The sequence below is a fragment of the Hydractinia symbiolongicarpus genome, chromosome 4, assembly GCF_029227915.1.
Source record: "Hydractinia symbiolongicarpus strain clone_291-10 chromosome 4, HSymV2.1, whole genome shotgun sequence".
In the NCBI taxonomy this organism is placed as follows: domain Eukaryota; kingdom Metazoa; phylum Cnidaria; class Hydrozoa; order Anthoathecata; family Hydractiniidae; genus Hydractinia; species Hydractinia symbiolongicarpus.
Genome location: NC_079878.1, coordinates 13,414,966 through 13,436,886, shown reverse-complemented (window position 1 = coordinate 13,436,886; position 21,921 = coordinate 13,414,966).

Below are 21,921 nucleotides of genomic sequence, written 5' to 3'. Positions count from 1 at the left end.
CAAGCCATCAAAATTAACTCAACTGCGACTTATAAATATTTCCGCACGGTTGTATAGACCAAAACTTTAACATGGGTAAGAACTTGCACCTAATATACAAGAAAATAAAGCAAGAAAGTATCGAAAATACGATTATTGGAAGCATCTAGATCCTGCTTAACGAAGGAAGAAGTGTCATTTTACCAATGTTAGATTGTGTTAAAATTTAACTGTTATAAAACAAGAACTGAGATTGACTGATCGAGAACAATTGATGAAAGACTAGCAGTAATATCGGATCTTTAAAATATAATCACACTGTCCGTCCTTTTGTTTACATAACTTACTAAAATATTGTGAATACATATATATATATATTTGTATGTATTGGGTTTTATTATCAGCACACGCTATGAAAGCAGTAAATTAATACTGAACTGTAAATCATTTACCCTAATATTCACTATAAATCCTTACATAGTTATGTAGAGTTTGCATGCACTACTAATATGTATCATTTATTTAACAGTACAAATTGTGTTCTATAAAGAGGTCTGTTTTAAAATTAGTGTTTTAAGAACCTGTATATAAAAACATTTAGGCTGGATTTTGTCAAGGGTTAAAGATTTGAAAAAGTGCCAGCATGGTCTTTTAAATAGATTATACTTCACTCAGAGAAAAAGTGGCGAAAGAAATTTGAAAAATTTGGCGTAAATTAAGTTTTTACGAGATTGGTTTTGGGAACGTTTCTTTAAAATTTTAATTTGTAAGGGGCTGTTCTTATGGGAGATATTTCCTCAGTTAGGGGGGGGGGGGGGAATATTTAAGCATGATATAATTTTATGACATGGGCGAGAAAACTTTTCTTCGAGTGAGAAAATACCATGTGATAATTTCTATTGTTTATCGTGATAAGAATCTATTGTTTATTTTTGAAAATTATGCCGAATCGACATAAATTTATCTCGCCTACCGAGGAAACTTATGTTCATATGGGAAAATGCATTACCCGCTTACCGAGTTCTCGATCATGCGCCCCCGAGATCTTGGTAAGCGGGTAAATATTTTTTCTCATCTGAAGGCAACTAAACTTTGTTGATCTCGACTTGATATCATGCTAAAACATTTACACGGTTCCCGAGGAAATATTTCCCATATGAACAGCCCCTAAAATCTACACATACAGGTGGAACAGAAACACTGAGTTACTATGCGCTGTTTCCGACGTTCTGCGATAAGTCGGGAACGAAGTTTCTTTTCAGAAAGGCTCGGTCTTTGGTCGCGTGGAAAGCATCGCAAACTTTAACTGTCATTAATAATAATTGATGCAATTTTTGTTTTATGTACCTCACCGGCGCAAAAAATCAAGAAATTGTTGGCCTGAAGAAGAACAGACGGACATCGACAACTCTAAAATGACCATCTTCACAGTTTTCTTTTTTGAAAAATACGCACAAAAGATGCAATCCACATTTGGCCGTGGATACCGAGAAAGTTTTCAATCAAGTTGCTGGTCACAAGTCGGTCGATGTCAAGTGCAAAAATCTGTGATAAATATGAAATATGTTTTTTTAAAATATCCCATGCGATGTACCACTACACCAATATAACCAATACCAACAAATACAACAAGTTACTCCAATACTGTTGTTTTTCTGTTCTAATTTATTGTTACGAAGATGTGGATAGAATCTAGTCTCATAAAATAACAAAAAAATATTAAGAAAATCGATTGATAAAAGACACAGTCTGCTAAAAAATAACCAATGCTACACAGAAATTAACAACTAATCAAATAACTATTAGAACGCCTTAAAAGTTTTGTAAGTTTTATACAAAAACTAGAACATTTTTCTTATCAAAGTGACACAATATATGTCATCGTTAACCCTTTTTTAAGGCCTGTAAATTAATCCGCCCCCTTCCCAACTTTTGATGGCTTTTCTACACCGCATTAAACTTATGCCTGAAGGAAATTATTGTTTGTAGAAATTAATTTTGGCAAGACTTTGCCAATTTGGGGAAAATTAATCCCCACAATAATTATTGGTAACTTTGTAATTCGCGAAAATTAAGTCCCGCAAAATTTGGATTCTTTTACTAATTTTTAAATCACACATACGTAGTAGTGTGATATGTTGGTTTACCCTTTCGTCGTGGCGGCGGCGTTTTTCAGGAAAGTTTCATCACACCAATTTCGAGTTGTTTCGCGTATGCCACTGTATCTGAAATAGTGCTTTATTATTAATCAGGGTTATAATAGACATTTATTTCACAAATAGTATCTTATTTACTATATTTGAAATCGTCGAATTGTCGACTATTGGTAGAATTATGGATATAAAAACAACTATTACATTTCTAAAGTGTACAAATTAAATTTGTGAAGATTACTTTTCTTTCAAAATTTTTATCATCCCCGTTTGTTTTGGTAAATACCGTCATTTAGATTTCCCTTGCTAGTTTACAGATAATATTGAAGTAAACTCTTTTTTCATGTGTAGCAAAAGCAATATAAGTACAAAGTCCCCTTTCCCCCAGTATCAATGTTCAAAAGTTGTGCTAACACGTTTCCAAACATTAATAATGAGGGAGACCGGGTAGGAAAGGATTATACTGCACTTTTTGTAGCTTTCTGCCAATATATTTTGACCGAGATTGTCTCTGAAATTTTAGACTTCAGGCCATTTTTTGCAGTAATTTTTTTGACTTAATTTTTAGATTAATTCTAAAGGTGGATACTATATATATGGTTTGATGTATGTAACAGCGTTGTTTTTTGTGCCATGCTAAAATTGAAAACAATAGAAATGCTAAAGCAATAGATGACGAGGCAAATGGGCAGTTTCCTATAATCGAAAGACATTATAATATTCCGTGTACAATTGTAGTTAGGTGAATACGTTATTGTTACTAATTTTTATGGGTATTAATTTTGACGCACTTGTGCCAAAAAAATTTATGCGTTTTGCGTCACTCGGATTTTGCATGGGTTTAACTGTAAAATGTATGCGTCATATGCGTCACAACATTTTTTTAAGATCTATATACCATTCATTTAGAAATTTTGATGTGACGCATGTGACGCATTACACTCTTTCACAGCATAGTACTATATAGCTCTGATAAAGTTTGAGTCAATTTGGACAAGTCTGACAAAAGTCTTTTTATTATATACTTTTACATCATTTGAATATGCTTAAATCTTCGGCATTTGATACAGGTGCTTACTGTTGATGAAATTAGGAATCGGCTTTTCGAGAGACTTTGGAGAAGGAGCGAATGCGAAAGCTGTCGCTCCTTCTACATTTGCTGGCGAGCGTAAACGTACGAAACCTCGCGCATACCAGATGCCTATCGCCAGGACGCAAACTCTCGCTCCTATTACATAATTAATACACATTAGCGATGCTTGAACTTGACTTAGGTTGATCACTTGATGAAGTAATTTCGCTCTGGTTCTTTCGTAAGTTTTCCTTATTCTTACGTTTCCATTCAGCAAGTTTCTTACCAGCAGCAAATCAGCCTTCATTTTTTTCAATTACCTCTATAAAATCCACTCCTATCGTTGTATTGTTGTATTCTTATAGATTCTTATATAGATAATTTTAAGTTTATTCCCCATCTTCTTGCATCACATGCGTGTCTTCTACATCTAACTGCTTAACATCTTCCTTTTTCTGGACACATGCTTCACTGTGTGTGCAGCAACCAGAAGGGACGATAAAAATTTACCAAGGGCAGAGTACACAAGGATTCCTAGATCTGCCATACTATCCTTAATGATTGGTTTCTGCTCAATATCTTGCGTCAGAGCTTCAACACTACCGAGTTGAAAGACATTTTCTACAACATTTGCATACAGGGAGATTGCATGTGAAGATAGAGCTAGTGCCGTTTTTTGCCCCTTTTCGTTGATCTCGCGTTGAGCATACTCAGTATATGCTTTTGCGATTGCTTCACCCGGTGCCTTGTCTACAAACCCCCCAGTACATTTCTTCGGTTAAATATGCCCTTTTCATTTTCGCAGAGCTTCTTCTAAGACTTTACGTTTACTTCTGTGAGAGTATCCACTTGCATGAAATGTCATCGAATATTTTAGCAATCTCTTTCATTCTGTTTATTATTGGCCTATATTTTAGAAAACAGAGTAAGAGCAACACGTAAGGTAGAGCGAATGCGCATGTGCAAGATATACTTAGACAAGTTTGCATCACATGTGTGTCAATTTTGTTTCACTATTTTTTAACAGCATAGTGCCCACGAGCTAGTGTTGGAGTCTGATCCTCTTGGACAAGCCTTTTATCATCAGCGCGATTTAGGGCTAGTTTGTTTACCTTTGGAGTGTAGTCTTAATGATTTTTCTCCTGGATGAGCACCTATATCCAACCATTGCTTGTATATAATCGTCGAAAGTGATAGATTACTCCGTTATACATTTCTTCACACCTTTGGCTTTACGATCACCACCATTTTTCGTGAAACATTTGTAGGTATAGAGTTTTGCTCTCCGTGCTATGAACTGCGTCATGATTTTCGTCCTTCATCAAGCGAACGAATTTTTTATTCTTTCCAATTGGAGGTGGTCTATTATCTTCTTCACTGTACCCCCTTGTATCAAAGCGTTTCTCAACGTCGTCTGCCATTTCTTTGTAGAAATCTTCCGTGCGAATGTGGTAAACGAAACTGTCAGTATCCATATAACAGAGTTGGAGCTTGCTACCATATTTCGGTTGCATATAGTCATAATGCAATTCATACATCAGTAGCTTAGATATATCTAGAATCGCCTGACCAACATACACAAGCTTCAACATTTTAATCTCCGTTTTACCCATTTCTATACCCATTTAATGTTTGCTAAAACGAATGCAACCTTTGAAGTTTGGCTTTGGTACAAGCTTTGAATATTTTCTTGGTTTGTGACAAGCTTAAGATGACGATGATTTCTAACATTTTCCATCGTCTTCCTAAAGACAGAGACTTCTCAGGGTAGTCTATATCAACCTGGAGTAGGTATCCATGCTTGTTTTTTTTTTTACTAACTTTGCGATTTTTTTACTGCAAACTTCTCCGTCTCGGAAATCCATTTGAAGCTATCTATCGGTAAGCCTTCAATCATTGCCCATTCATACTGGTTGTTGTTATATTATCCTTATCGAAGAACCGTGTATTTCTTTCCTAATTTAGATGCGCGTCGTAGCCACTCAGGTTGTAGAAGATGATAAGGATTTGTTTTGGAATCTTATACGCCAGGTTGCAGTTGTTATGTGCTGCTCCTCGATAAAGACCAGTATAGTGACAGTGATTTTGTACAGGATAGACGAATGGTTTCATACAGATATGACATTCCGCAGCCTCATTGTATTCTATCTTCAGCACCTCTGTAAGTTCTATCATTTATTGCTGAAGAAACGTAACGTACAATCTCTTCACCTCGTCTTCCAAATGGTCCACGAATCAATCGCTTAACACAATCTTTCCCGCGATAAACCGTTAGTGGGTTCGGTACGTAAGTAAATTTGCTATATGTGCACCATCCAGATGATTCATGCTTGTTTAGCTTCTTGTTCTTGCTCTCTCTACGATCTTCAACCCGGATGATTAGATTTACGAAGTCTGCGTATATGGGACCCTAAACTGCATCTGACCATCCTGGTATTTCAACCATTTTTTCGCTCTCCTTTTGCATCGTAATCTATGCAGTATTTGTAGTGCTTGTCTCTCAATTCTATCGTGTTGAATGCTGCGAGGCAGTTCAGACAGAAATGCTGTTGATGATGTTTTTTACAATTCAACCGACTCAACAATCTTAATATGTTTTTAAGCAGAGGTGTAGTGCGTCTTCTTACCTTCTTTGATGAGCTGTAGGTTCACCTGTTTACTACTCGTGATGTTATAGCCGGATCATCGCAGGGTACTAATGCTCTTTTTCGTCACGTAAAACACGTTTACAGCAATGTCTGGGTTGTTCTTCTCAAACTTGGATATACTTTTGATACTTGTAGAAAAATCTAAATTCTGCCAGTTGTAGTGATTTTTGAACTCTCGTAGTTTGGATATCCTTTGCACGTCTTTCACGATCTTTTCATGGTGCAAAGATGCTATGCCACTCCATTTAAAGCACTCTTCATCTTCATTGTGGAGTTGATGATAGCCTTTTTAAAGGAAATCCAGCTAGGCAGTTTTATGTACGAAGAGCCTCTCGTAAGCAGCAGCTTATAAAAGTCTACATCTAATAATATAACTCTGCATTACTTATCAAAAGAAAGCCATATTTTATATAAGAAAAAATAAATAACCACTTTAAAGATTAAAATAGTAGATGTTACTTTAGATGTTACTTTTAGAGTGAAAATCCTGAAAACAGTCTTCGCAGATATATTTTTCACATTTGACACAGTAGTTGACTGTATGTTTGTTTTTCCGCTTTCCAGTCTGTGCATCTAATTTGTAAGCACACATAAAGCATTTTCTCCTTGGGTTTTTCTTTGATGCATAATGCTTTCCAGTCAATCTTCTAGAAGGCAAAACATCAACCTTTGATGCAGTTTTTATTTGGCTCGGGCGACCTGCATTGTCGACAAGGCTTTCATATTTCTCGTCCAGGAATGGCTGAACCAATTGATGAATCAGCATTTCACGATATTTATGATGTTTCTGTTGTTTCGTTTGGAACTCAGGGAATTTTTTGAAAAATAAAATCATGCTATTCAATATGGCCATTTCAAAAAGTCTGAAAAATACTTTTTTCCACCATTTTCTCGCTTTTCGATTCAAACCATAATAGGATAATCGAATTTGTCGACACCACCCATATTGTCATTATACGCCTTGTTCATGACAGGTTTTTAAACATCCCCTTTATGACGATGGACAATTTTTTCCTGATTTGCATGAATGGAGGACATAAGAAACAAATCTCTGTTGTTCTTCCAAAGCACAGCAAGGATCTTCAAGTTTTGCCTCCTTGAATGCCTTTGGAAGTTTTCGCCGCAAGCAAATGTTTTCCTATCTTTCAAATCTTTAATGAGTTGAAGACTAGTGTACTAGTTGTCAATATATAAATGAAAAGCTTTGTCTAAGTAATCTAGGATTTCTTTTGAAGGCCCATTTGTATCTGAAACAAAGCGGATTGGAATATTTTCTTCGTCTTCGCTGCTTGTTTCTTTAAGAGAACTTTCTTCCCAACACTCATCATCACTGCTTAACACTTCTCAGGAATCAAGTACAGCATTTATAACCTCTTGCAGGCTCAAGTTTTTATGTTTGTACACTTTTTTACCAGTAGCACTTCTGTCTTGGTCAGCCATTTTTTGGTTTGTTTTTGTTCAGTTACTGAACTTCAAAGGCATTTTTTCAATGTTTATGTTACTCTAAACCAATCAGATGTGTTGAATATGGATTCTGTGCTACTTCAAGACTGTGCATATGAATTTTGAAGAAAATCCGGGCAGGCAAGCCGAATATATTCCGGATTTTTTTTGGGGGGTCCGTTTTCGGACTCCCTAGTTGCTAAAGGGTTAATATTTAGATTACCTTTCTCGCAGGATTTTTACACTTTTAAAAGACTTTGTTCTCTTTTAATTTTGTGAACGACGAACCCACTTTTTTATAAGCTCTGTTTTAACAAAAAAGCTGAGACTTTTAAGTTTAAGTCCCTAATTTTTTTTTAAAATATCTCCAAATATTTAAAAAACCTTATTCGCTCTTTAACTTTTATAAACAACGAATTCCGTTTTTATAATCTCTGTTTTGTATCACATAAAACCTTTTTAATAAGTCCTGGCCTCATTTTCCCATAAAATAAACAATATATTATTTATAGGTTACTGAGGATGAGAAAGATGAAATAGAGGATAGTGGAAAGTATGTTGTGCGTTGTTAAATAATGATACATAATTATAGTTATATTTATCTATCTTTATTTTGCATGCTACTTTTTTTTTAAGATTCCTCAATTTCCCCTCCTCCCTCGCCCAATGTTTGATATTATTGCTCGTTTTGTTATTACTAGAAAAGTACAGTGAGAAGGTGTCAAAGTAGCTACATACCGCCACCAACATGTAGTATGCCTATATTTATGAACGATGTAAGTACCGCTTTTAAATTGTTTTACGTTAGCATGTACACCTTTCCATTAAAATCTATCATTTGTCTCTTTATTTGTTACTGTGTCCGTTTTAATCTTTATCACCGGTTAGCAGAGTCATGTCGAATACTATAAGAGTGAGAATTGATTTTGCTAAGCATACAGCATAAGAATAGAATTTTAGGTGGCTACCTGGTTAAGCAATTGCTTTGTTTGAAGTTTCGTAGTTTAAATAGGAAACCTAGAACACTCTTCGTAGCACCCTTGTTGATAAAGTACCAGAAGCCATTGAAGAAGCTATCCTGAGAAATAAATATAATAACAGTTACTAGTACATTACCTACTTGATTAGGGTCTTAAGTTTGTCTTTTAGATTTTAATAAATAGTATCATTAGCCTCAAATTAATTGACGTAAGTTCAATGTCTTCATGCATTAGAAATTGCAGAACCGATTCCTTCTCTTACGCTATACGCAGGCTTAACGTAATAATATAATAGGCTTAAATCGTTTTGTCTTCAAAAGTTCCAACATATCTCCCTACTATTGTGTGAAGATGGTAAGTCTGGTAAATTTTTAAAAAGATATTGTTACAAATGCCTCCATTGAGTCGTGCCGGAATCTCAAAGATTCAAGAAATTAGGCATAAACTTTTCGTCTACTTTACAAAGAAATGGGCGTATCCACTTTGGGTGTTACAGCCAATAGCCTCGTAATATAACAGAACTTTATTTCTTTTAGCCAAATGTAAAAAAAGAATTTGCAAAACCATCGGAGGTAATCCTCTTTATTAATGCTTACCTTTTTGAAGGATTGGTGCTTAATGTTTGTGGTTTTACTTTTATTTAATAATTCTTAAGCTTGTGAACTTACTTAGGCATTTTCTTATTAAAGTCTAGTCACAATCTGAAGCGACGGGGGAAAGATATTGTGTGGCCGCAACGGATCCAAAAGAAAGCTTCATTTGTAAGAAAAATGATGATTTCACTGGTAAATCAATATATTTTTTTACATACACAGCATTTCGTGTATTTGACATGCTTTTAACCCTACTCTGTTATTTTTTAGGCAGAGGAGTTTTTGCTTTAAAGACCTTTTTACCCAATGATTTCTTATTGCAATATCCTGGGGAATTGGTTGATGCAAAAGTTGGGGCAGAGCGCGAGCTTCTTTACGAAAAAGAAGGTCGTGGCTGTTACTTGTTTTTTTTTTAATTTTAATGGCAGAAAACTTTGGTAAGTGCGCTAGCTATGTTTTTTTATAAGCACAACATGTATAAGCATGCCTGGCCTCCATTTTGTCAAAGGAATAAGAGTAATCACGAGTCTGTGGAATTTCGGTACTACATCGTTCCCCTAACTTTTAATACCCCACTTTACATTTTTCGCAATGATTAATTAATTGACGTTGTACAGCACCATTATGTCATAAAATTATACTGTTTTGAGAAAGTGCGTAGCATCCTCTGTAATAAATTTGGTTAAACTTATGGTAATTTGTGTTTAGAACAATTATAAAAGACCGTTTACTTTGGAGATGCTCGTGAGTATAGTTTGGAATGTTATATTTCTTTCTTTTATAATCAAGCGTAATTCAGGTATTCATTAATTAATTAATTAATTCATTCATTCATTCACTTTTACTTTATGATGGATGATGCCACTTTTGAAGATGCCGAAGCAAATCAATAAACCAATAGGAATAAAGCGAAAGAAGTGGAAATAATATTTTCCTTTATTCAATATTATATATTAATTGCAGTAAATGACCAATTAAACGTAATGGGTGTTTATTGAAACAACGATTAAATGTTACATTGTGATTACTAGTTGCGTTTCTTTCGCTTTAAGTCTGATTTTAGCTTTATCTTTTTATGAATGTACACCCTGGACTTTCTTCAAGCGTAAGCGGTTATTCATAGTTATGGGTCAATTACGGCAACACTAAAGTACATTTTGTAAAGAAAGATTGTTTCTATCTAAAATATGTTATATATCCTTTGTTCATTATTTTCAATCGAATATATATGTCTACTCAAATTTTCTGTTTTCATTTATTATGAACGAAAGAAAAATGAGAAATATGGTGGACTCTACAAATTTTTAAATAGTTATGAACTTAACAGGTAGGCTTGGGTTTTTAAATACCAGTACAATATCAGATGCCTATAAGTTACTACCTTGAAAAAAAATAACATCAATTCACAAAAGCAGTTATGTATTATACAGACATGGCAAGAATATTTTGCGAAGTTTTGACAGGCTACATAGTTAACTTGGTGTTCTAGTTTTCTAGCCTTGTAGGTACTAAAGAATGTAAAATTAAAAATGGAGTTTAAAGGTAACAATTCACTCGACCCACAAAAAGAAATCCAAACGTTTTTAAAAGTCTAAGCTGGCTCAGATTTATTAAAAAAACACTTAAAGTCAAAGGTCGAAACAGTCAGAGCAATATATTAGTTGGAGTAATATACCAACCCAAGTTTTTGATTCACGAACAAGAACTGTGGTTAGAAAAGGTAGTAGTGTACTAAGTAAAGTAAGTTACATGCGGCAGGTCCAAATAATCTTGACTGGAGATATGAACAATGACTTATTTAAAGAACATAATATAAGTCAACAGTACTTGGACATGTTGCAGTCTTACGACTTACATCAACATATAACGAAACCTACGAGACAAAAAGCGTCTATTGAACATATTTGGACAAGTAACAAATAGCAAAGTTAAAGTACAAGACGTGTTACCGGCAGACGAAGTGAGTGACCACAATGCAACGTATATCTTTATTAACATAAGACCAGACTGGTTCAAAAAGTGCTATAAGTATATCCTTAATATTAAAACATTTAATGCAAATTTGTATATAAAAGACTTTTCTCCATTTTTAACGATTTAACGAAAGAATGTACTGACAGACATGCTCCACTTATTCGAAACAAAATCACTCCAGCGCCAGCACCTTGGATGCGTGATTCTGCTATACTAGAGTTAAAACAACAGAGGAACTCTAGTCGAAAAACCGCATTCGAAACAAGCAAAAAAGTAGATAGACACAAGTTTGTAGAAATTAAAAATGGACTTGCTTCTCTATCAAATCAGCAAAAAAAGTCCTTTCTCACAACTGCATTAAGCTCAAAACGACCGGCTGATTTTTGGAAAGTTTTAAAGAAAATTTTGAAACCATTCTTTTCTATGAATGACATCAAGGACATCAATGCTTTAAATAATCACTTTACCACTGCCGAACGACAATAAATCACCGAAACATAAGTATGGAAACAGTTAAAGCTTTCAACTTCAGTGAGGAAGGTTTTCATTTTCACGAAGTTAAATACAGTAAAGTTGTTGACCTATTACGCTTATTGAGAAACTACTGTTCTACTGGTGATGATGAAATACCGATATGGCTCATAAAACCTGTAAAGAAAGCATCTTGCATCGCCTTTAATGCATATAATCAACTGTTGTATCAAAAAATAACACTTTTCTAATCAATGGAAGATTGGATGAGTGGTTCCTATACCGAAGGTTAATCAACCAATGTCTTATAACGATTTCAGACCAATCACAATTCTTCCAGCTCTTTCAAAGGTTTTTGAAAAATTATTATGCAAGCAGTTATTAGAGTACATTGACAATAAATCGATATACAGTAACACTCTATCCGATTTTCGGAAAATCATTCAACGGTTACCCTCTTATCAAAACTAAAGGATGACATTATTAAAGCAATGAACAAAAGTGAAATAACATTGGCTGTCATGGCAGATTTTTCAAAATACGAAAACTTTATCGAATAGGATTATCGAAACCTGCCATAATAATGCTGTTAAACATCTTTCTGCTCGAGAAAAATACATACAAGTAAATGATAAAAAATCTAGCATATCTCAAGTAGTTTTCGGAGTGCCCCAAGGCTCCATACTGGGTCCAATCTATATGTTAATGACCTGAGTGATTGTGTTAAAAAAATTTATGTTCGCGAAAGATTTTTTTATCCTTTTCAGTTACTTATACACTGCCTATGCTGTTAAGTCACGGAAAGAAACTTTACTCACGATACGCTAAGCATAATCGATAATTGCCGTAAATTGGCATATCTAAACAGTGCTCTGTATACTTGTGACGTCTTAATGACTTTAATGAACAAAATCGGGGACGAGTAAATTTTCCTGCCTATTGCTTACACTTTCAGATTTTTGCATAAAAAATTTTAGTTACACCATGGATATTTCTTTTCGTACATCCATGGATACACTTAAGTAACTTGTTTGCTTTTCTGAATTAAAAGGTGTTTCGCGATAAATCGATAAATACAGAAATCGGGAAAAGAAGAAGAAGCACACTTAACACAAGTCCCTTTATAAATTTTGTAAATATATGCTCGAACTCGCCGTAAATAACAGGTTTGATAATTGCGATAGAAAATCTATAAAGGTCTTTTAGCTGCAATATTGTGAAAAAGTAGAATTTATTAGTTATCTAATAATAAATTTTGCTTTTTTATGTGGTAAACATAAGCGATCATCTACAAAATAAATTATTTAATCAAATTTAAAATGTCCGAAATATTCCACCAAAAAGCTAATAATTGAAATACATATGCATAATGTCAGAATTATTCCACCAGTCCAACATATTCCACCTTGTCCGACATATTCCACCATATGTCCGATATATTCCACCACGTCCGACATATTCCACCAAAGTCCGACATATTCCACCAAAATAATAATAATAATAATAATAATAATAATAATAATAATAATAATAATAATAATAATAATAATAATAATAATAATAATAATAGTAATAATAATAATAATAATAATAATTATATTTATTGAGTAGTACTATTCTATCATGAAATTTAAATTGCCATAATTTTCTTTCTATTTGATTAAAAGTGATAACCTTTCATATATGGTGTACTTATAAGTTGTTTATTTCATATACCAAACGAATTTGTCTAAAATTTATTTAAACGCTAAAAAATTAATACCATGTTAGAATAGTACTACTACATTAAATTGGCAATAAATTCTTACCCATAATCCCTTTCACACCCAGATTATATTTTTTGGGGTAAGTTTTAAATGTCCTTTAACACTACAATAAAGATTTGGAGTCTCTTTTGTTTTATTGTTATTATTTTTCAATTTGCCGAAAATTCAAGTAAAACATATCTCAGCTTACTCGATGCTCAAAATCACGGAAGCAAGTTTCAACATTTCAGCGAAAATTCTTCCTACGTTGAAATATAGTAAAATAATTAAAAAATAATGTTGGAAATATATGTAACATGACTGCAGCTGTATAATGATAAACTTTTTTTTATATTATTTTTCCTAACAGGTACCTGCTGCGACGCATATATATCTAATGTTAGAATAATACTACTCAAAAAATCGAAAGTTTGTACAGTAATATTTCTCTGTTAAGCTATGCAATGGAGGTGTAGCTTATTTTGCAGATGAGTTCAGAGACAGGAGAATAATCGACAATCTAAGTTACAATGCCACGTGACCAGCTAGCGCTATTTTGCGGCTACGTTTTCTATATCAGTTATATGGATTTTTACCCTTTTTTGTTACAGAGCCCTGTTTGAAGACAACGTGATTTTGTTATTTAGAACTAACTATCAATGAATATTTCTTAAGAAAAGAAACTTCATTCAATCAAGCAAGCATTCAGAATAGTTTTTAAGTATTCGCATGGCTGTTTGTGTCATTTCAGTCATTTTTGGGATTAACACTATTCGGTTCGCTCCCTGACTAACCTCGCCCCCCACCCTTTCCCCCTCTTTTTTTTTGCTATGTAGCATAGCTATGATACTTTTTGAGTTTTCGTATTTATCTATTAGACACCTGCCTACCAAATATTTAGGTTACATACCTCCCAGAGTCTTAGATATTGGCCATTTTTGGACACTAGCCCCTAAATTTTTTTGAGGTCCTCCAAGATCCGTAAAATAAAGTAATTTTTGCTAGGATGATACTTAAAACTTGTGACTAACAACATAACTTCTTTTTATCAACAAAAATCATTCTAGGAAGTTTTCACACGTGGTTAACAGGATTTTTTCGGATTTTACCCAAAAATCAGGAAAAATTGCATTTTTGGGCAATACGAAATATGATAAAACGGAAGATATGTTGTTAAGCAACTTTTATTTGGCTGTCAGAAACTTCAAACAGAATGTTAAAATTTCGATCTAGTAATTTATTTCTAAGCAGAAATGATATTACTTCAAAGAAAAAAACTTTAGCGAAAGAAATTTCGCGATTTTTGGGCCCAATCGCGAAAGTTTATTCCCGCACAATATGTTGACACAGCCTATTCGCGAAAGTTAATTCTCACGAATTTTGTTTTCTGTGTAGCTAATTTCTTTTGTAGAAACATGTACTTCACTGAAAGACAAGAAACAAAAATAGGACAAATGCTCTCAACACCACCGCCCATCGCGAAAGGTAATTCTCGCGAAAAAATTATAGAAATGACAGGTCGCGAAAGTTTTTCCCGCGAAAATAATTGAAGGGTGTCATTCGCTAATGTTTTTCCCCTTGATTTTGCGTTTTTTGACTCGCGCGCTTGGTATAAATTATGTCTGTCATATGAAAATTAAAATCAGCAAGAGTCATGCTGTCAGCATTACTTCTTGCTGACGTCAGCATTTTTGTAAAAAGAAGATCTATTGTTCGACAGATATTTTTATCAATATCTCTATAATAATAGCCGTATTCCGTCTGTCTGTTCGTGCGTCAAAAGCATCTTGTGTTAACCACGCACGAAATTGCGCGCAGCTCTCTGATCTTTTCGCTACGCTATTTTAAAGTTTTATTCTTATTTTGTCTTTTGCGTAGTCCAAAAGTTTAATTCAAAAAGTTTTTTTATACAAAATTCATGGTTAATTAACTTTTATTGTTCCTTCGATGCAGTTTCTTTGTTATAAATAACTACACGGACAAACAAAGTTGCGGACAATTGACATTGCGTTGTCTATTTCATTAAAGAAGCTTTAATTATTCGCACCTTTGAAAGGAAATTAACAAAAACAAGTTTTTGATAATAGGAGAACAATAAATTTTAGAAAAATTAAGTAAGTGATTTTTTGTTTCTTCTAAACATAAATTTGAATATTAATTTGTAAAATTTTGTTTCATCTTCAACCATTTTTTTTTTTTTTTTTTTGACAACAATAAAGCTGAATGTGCTTAATTTTTTTTGCCGAAACTCATTATGTTTTTAACTGAACAAAAAGTGTAAGAAAATGTCAAATTTGGTTTTTTAAAAGCTATTTGCAAGAAAGGCCTTTTTTTTAACCTCAATCAAGTCGTAAAAATGCGTCAGTTTTTGTTAAATATATGAATTTTACGAGAAAGCGGCGTAACACTACTTCCGATAATCTATACTATAAAAAATAGTGTAGTTTACACTGCTTCCGTGCTTATAAGTGTATATTTCCAGGAACCATGGCTACAACAGAGTAATCTCATAACAGGTGCGCGAAATAATTACGTCGGCTAATTTCCGTGGGTTGTTCCACGGGTTAAACGACTAGTTTGTTTAAAATTATTCAAAAAAAAGTATTATTTTGATACTTTAATGACATTCAACTATGTAAGCACTATCGAGATACTCAGGTGCCAATTAGACAAAAAGTCCGAAAAGGTTGATTCACCTTTTTAATGAGATGTGGCTTATTTAGTGTATTTTTGGTTGTAAAGAAACCTTTTTTACTACTTTGAATCAAAATTTTTTACCTTTAATTCCAAAATGAAAAAAAAGAGCTACTAAAAATTTCAGGGTCGTTGGGTTAGCTAATCCTTAAGTATGCTAGGTAGAGATTGACTTAACATAAATGGAAAAGTGATACGATATGTATGTTTCGTATGTTCAACGATTGTGTTTAATATGCATTTAAAAATACAAAGTGATCTTCTTTACTAAAGTTGTGAAGTTCTTAGCACTCGGTTCCTTTCGCCTAAAATGCATGTCAAAATCAAATGTGTGTAAAAAAGTGTATCCAAAAAGACGTCGAAACATCGTATGAAGAATTTATTATAAATTGTCTGTGTAGGAAAGGTGTCATTTCCTCTGTTTAAACACATTATATATTTCAGACACACTTTGATCTAAACACTGAAGCCGACGATAACGCCAACGATGTAAGTGATGTCGATTTTCACCATACCAAACAAACTGGTAGAGAAATAACAGAAGTAGATCCTGAACATCACGATAACTTCGATGACACCTTATCCTACAGCGAGATCGAGGCGAAAAAATCCAATACACGAAGAAAGATGTTTTCAAGTAGTGAAATTAAAGAGTTGCAAGCAAAATGTGCTAAAATAATAAGATTTAGGCCAATTACAGAGTATAGAGTTTTAGAAAGCTTGGAAGGTTGCGAATTGCTGGGAAAATACTCATTTGCTCAACTGCGTACAAAACATACTTACGAAAGGAAACAATAAGTTTTTTCCACATTTAGGTCCAGTCCAGTTTGCGTCACATACTATTCAAATAGTAACGATCAAAGGACTAAGACTTTTTATGTTTACCCCTGTTTGAAATATTTTGTTTTAGTTGCTTTCTGGTACAAATAAATTTTTGTTGCAACAACGCTTATTTTTTTCATTAACCGTTATGATTGAATTTCTAATTATCTTTTCAATTGTAAACAAACCATATGTTCTTAACGTACTTTTTTATTATTATTGGGCTGGTGTTAATTACGTGGTGTAGCTATTATTTTTATTTGTAAATAGACAAACCAATTCTCTCTTTCTAAAAAACAATTTTTTTAGAAAAACAAGTTGGTTTATCAGACTAAAAAAAGAGAAAATTGCACCGCTAGCCCTTTCTTCTATGCAATTCATTTGTCTGTCGCATTGTTTTTCGCCTTTTTTTCCACCAAATAACGAAGTTTATTCTTCATGAAAAAGTCCATAAATCCTGAAAAAATCGCAAACTTTTTATCCAATAAATAGCCTACTACAACTGCTATATTTAAAAAAAAAATTTTCTTTTGAAACTGTGTTCCTGTGACTTCCTGATACTCCTCCTAATACCTGAATAAGTACAATGGTCTATTAGAACCACACATTACAATTCAAGATAGGTGGGACTTAAATAGGTCTGTTGTGTTTATGTTTCCTGCAAAATTTGTGAAAAAAAAAGAAAAAAGATTTTTAAACTTGCTGAAAGCGGTACTTCACAAAAAATGTGTTTTTAATGCCATCATCATGTTCGGCATACTTTTTTTTGCTGTGCTAATCTTTGTCTAAAAAATCATTTTCAAATATTTCGACCAATTAGTGCCTAAAGCGATACTTAGGTGAAAAAAACACATTTTTTTGTTTACTATTCCAAATTATGTCGAAAGCAGATATTAAATGAGATCCAGAAACAATTCAGGGCACAATTTTGTATTTTACAATCTGTCAAATTTACCCTTTGGAAATGGATTGCAGAGAGGTCTTATTATAACAACAGGTTAGAATAATACTACTTTATGTTAGAATAGTCCTGCTGATAGAATAATACTACTCTGTTAGAATAGTACTACTAAAAGGTAGAATAGTACTACTATGTTAGAATAGTACTACTAATGTTAGAATAGTACTACTAATAAAATAATAATAATAATAATAATAATAATAATAATAATAATAATAATAATAATAATAATAATAATAATAATAATAATAATAATAATAATAATAATAATAATAATAATAATAATAATAATAATAATAATAATAATAATAATAATAATAATAATAATAATAATAATAATAATAATAATAATAATAATAATAATAATAATAATAATAATAATAATAATAATAATAATAATAATAATAATAATAATAGCTACAAATTTGAGCCTTATCTTTTTTTTGCATTGTAAGTAGTTGCCGAAAAAAGTACTGGGCACGAAGCTGTTCTTAAGCATAAATGCAAACATATTTTTTTTGTTTTCATAGAAACGAATAACTTACACATTTCTCACATTTTACATATTTTTTTTTAAACTAAACGCGTACCCACTTAAACAATCATAAAAAATTCAAAAAAATATTTTTAAAAAAATCGTTTTCTTGCTTCAATAAGTTTGGTTTTTGCCGATATTTGAAAAACAGGTAGGGGATGTATAAAAATTCTACAAAGCTCTAAATAATTGTTTTTAACCCATCATTTGAAATTTGTAAAAAATTTACTGTATTTCTATACCAGATCGTTCAAGAAACAGCACTTGTTTATATTGGGCATACCTTTGGTTTGTTACCAGAACTTTTTCAATTTATTTAGCCTCGCGTTCAAACTTCTTTATATTACATCAAATCTAAGGATGGGAATGGCTCAAAAATAAGAACAAAATGAAAGCTATGATGGTGTGTTGAAGATTTTCTCTTTCCCTAAACAAAACATTATGTAGAAATATTTTTCAACTCCGAAGTTTTTGTAGTTGGTTGTGATTTTGAGAAACTTGTGTATACTCTCCTACATGTTATTTTTCAATTTTATAATTTAATTGAAAATATAAGAACATAATTATAAACAGTCTCTAGATGGACATTCTTAAAAAATAAAAACACATTAACATGAATTTCCTTGTTCTTACAAAAAAGAATATAACAAATAAAACAAGTGAAAATAAAACGACTTAAAAACAAAGATCGGAGAATATCAAGATTTTTAAGGCTAAAGAAGCGATATCTGACTAAAATTGTAAGAAAAACACACTTATTCCATTTTTTTCCAGAAGAAAACTGGGGTTATGACTAGCACGTAGGGTTAACCTATATATTGCTTATTAGAGGCAAACTCAAGGTACCGTACATCGGCCATGACATGCTGACGCAAATAACTAAAATTCACATAACTATCGACCATCCTCGTGCCCAGGATCTGAGCCATTACGGCGGAGCGGTAAATTAATCAAATAGAGTGAATATCCTAGGAACTAGTTTGCTTTTATCTCAGCACATACCTAAAAGCGTTGTTAAAACGTTCATGCGTATTTTTATGAAAAACTCATACAAAAGTGAGAATGCCATATTTCTCGATTGCATATTTCATATTTCCTTTTTAAAAAACTGCTCAACTGTGAAATGTGACATTTAAAAAGAAAAACATAGGCTAGTTATTTTATTAGCACGGTTTTTTGACCAAAGATGGTGTTGAAGCTTCTTTTTTGCGTTTTCTTATTCGCTTTTTGCGAAAGCAAAGTGAACCAAGCCAGCATAGAAAGTCTTGATAATTCTTTTAAAGAAATTGAAACAGTGTACAAGAGCATGAAAACAGCGAATTTAGGAGTAGATGCAGATGCGGATGAAATTATTAAGGATATGAAAAATGATGCGAAAGAAATGGAAGAAGGGGCAGAAAAAGAAACGAAAGGTGATAAAGAAGAAGTAAAAGAAGATGCTGGTGAAACTGCATTAAAATATTTTAATAAAGTTGATACTGTGTTCAATGGATTAGCAGACAACTTGCCTGATATTGTGAAGGGAATAAAAGCTAAAGATTGGAAAGCAGTGCTTACAGGTAGATCTCCAAACTGATTTTTTCTTTTAATTTGAAGTAATATTACTTAAGTCGTTCCCCCGTGGGAAAATTCCACGGGGTCGCCCGTCCTTTATATATCGCATTTCATGTTTCTCTAACAAAAAGATAAACGACGGCTATTAGAGATTCTTTTTCACTTTCAAAAATTAGACAATGAACATGAGAAAGATACATAACGAATAATAATTATCAATTTAGAAAAAAATAATTGAATGTTAAAAAAAACTAGCCCAAAATTTACGGAGATAATGCAACGGTAGCGTACTCGGCTAATAGATTTTCACGTTCGAATCCCAACTCCAGCCTACTCTGAATGTACTATTGTCGACCTATTTCCAGCCATCTACCAACTGCGAACCGGCTTGTGCAGCAGGCAAGTAAGATAGAGCAATGATTTAATGGTTTCTGGCAGAAATACAACATAGAGGAATCCCTGAAAGCGTTACTATATCTTTTGTATGTTGTTATGAAGCAAATGTCTTTGTCCTAGCCCTTATTTTTGCTAAGGAAAGGACGGTTCTAACGAAAGGTCGCTTAGAAACATTTTTCGGCAAGCATCTTTAATCTTCATTTAATTTCTTTTTTTGCCAAATGTTCTGTTATAAGCGGTCGTTATTATAAATAATTCTCTCCATTTGATTATTACTACCACGAGAGGTGTATTGGGTGTTGTTTGACATCTCATTTAAAATCATTGTGTTCAACGGGCCTCATTTTGTTGTTTGTCGTACCACTTGTGATGTTTTTACTTTAAAATTAATCTAGTTATAACACAGAAGCTAAATGATATTTCAATTGCATTAGAACCTTAAAATGCGCATGCGTAAAGAGTGTGCAATAAAGTATTAATTATGGCATCAAGGATATTTTAGGGAAAAATGATAAAAATTATGCCTATATTATAAAGAATCCTGAATATATTATAAAATGTTTGCATAAATTATAAAAATAGCTTTGAGTGAAGATGGATCCAGGTTTTATATTATGAGGAGAACTCGCCTTTCTCATATCAAAAAACGGTACAGGACCTGGGTACGAGGTTGACTTTATCAAAATTTGGCAAAATATGCTGCAACTTAAACAGAGGCCTTCTATAGTTCTTTGTTTTATTTTTAGTTAAGGAGAACCGACAAAACTCAATTTTACAATTTGCAAATCACTTTTTCAATGTCCAGTTTAATTTTCTTTTTTAAAGCTTATGAATAAACGAAAAGTTGATACAAATGTCGGATACCTCTGGTTCACATTTTAAAATTTAATTTTTAGCAAGACAACAAACCAAGTAGTTAAAATAAAAGTCTTTAATGGTAAGCTTACAAAAAAATGACTGTTAACAAAATTTGACCAAAAAGTGACAAAAATTAAATTAAACTAAAGTTTTTTTATTTGCTTTATTCATTATTAGTTCTTACTAACATATGTGATTGATTTTTAACTACTCAACAACATTCTTTGCTGATTTAACTAGCTTTACGCAATATGTTCATACTAGTCGCTGGCCCGCTGAAAAATTCACAGGTTCGCCGGTCCTCAGATTATATTGCCCACGTTACTACTTTCTTGCATATCGTGCATTTTTTCCCCTGTTAACACGAAGTAATGAAATTGCTCAGACGTGGTTCGAATTAATGCTGCAGGCGACCATTTTAAACAAGCAGATAAATACATCTATCGTTACAGAGAAAAACTCATATGTTTAATCGCATTGTAACTTGAGTCGATAAAAAGTGACAAAACTTTTTGGCGCCTTTTTTAACCTTCAGATGGTCTGCTTTCATTAGTGCATCACACTGCTTAAGAAATAAGAACAACTTTACTCTTATTTAGGTACATCAACATTGATAACGACTGTTCTCCCTTTGTTGGGACCATATGGTCAACTTGCTGCCGGAGTATTAAAAATGCTTACCAAAACCCTTTCCTTATTTGGATCAAAACCAGTGGCACAACCAAGCGAAATCAAAACGTAAGTATAATAAAAGAATCTTGCTAAATCTAGATTTTTATAAGATTTGTTTAAATTTAACATGGCTGATCCCAAGCCAAGGTTTATGTGTTTTAAGGTTCGGTCGGATTAAGGGTAAAGATTTACTGAAAACAATATAATAGGTGTGCCTTACATTAATAATTAATAAACATTAATAATTAATAAACGTATTTCAAATTATTTGCATGAATATGATTGCCATTTCCGGAACCCGGAACTGGCAATCAGTCGCACCAGGAAGGGCAAATATGAGTAATAGTTTCTACAACTCTCCTAGTCCAATG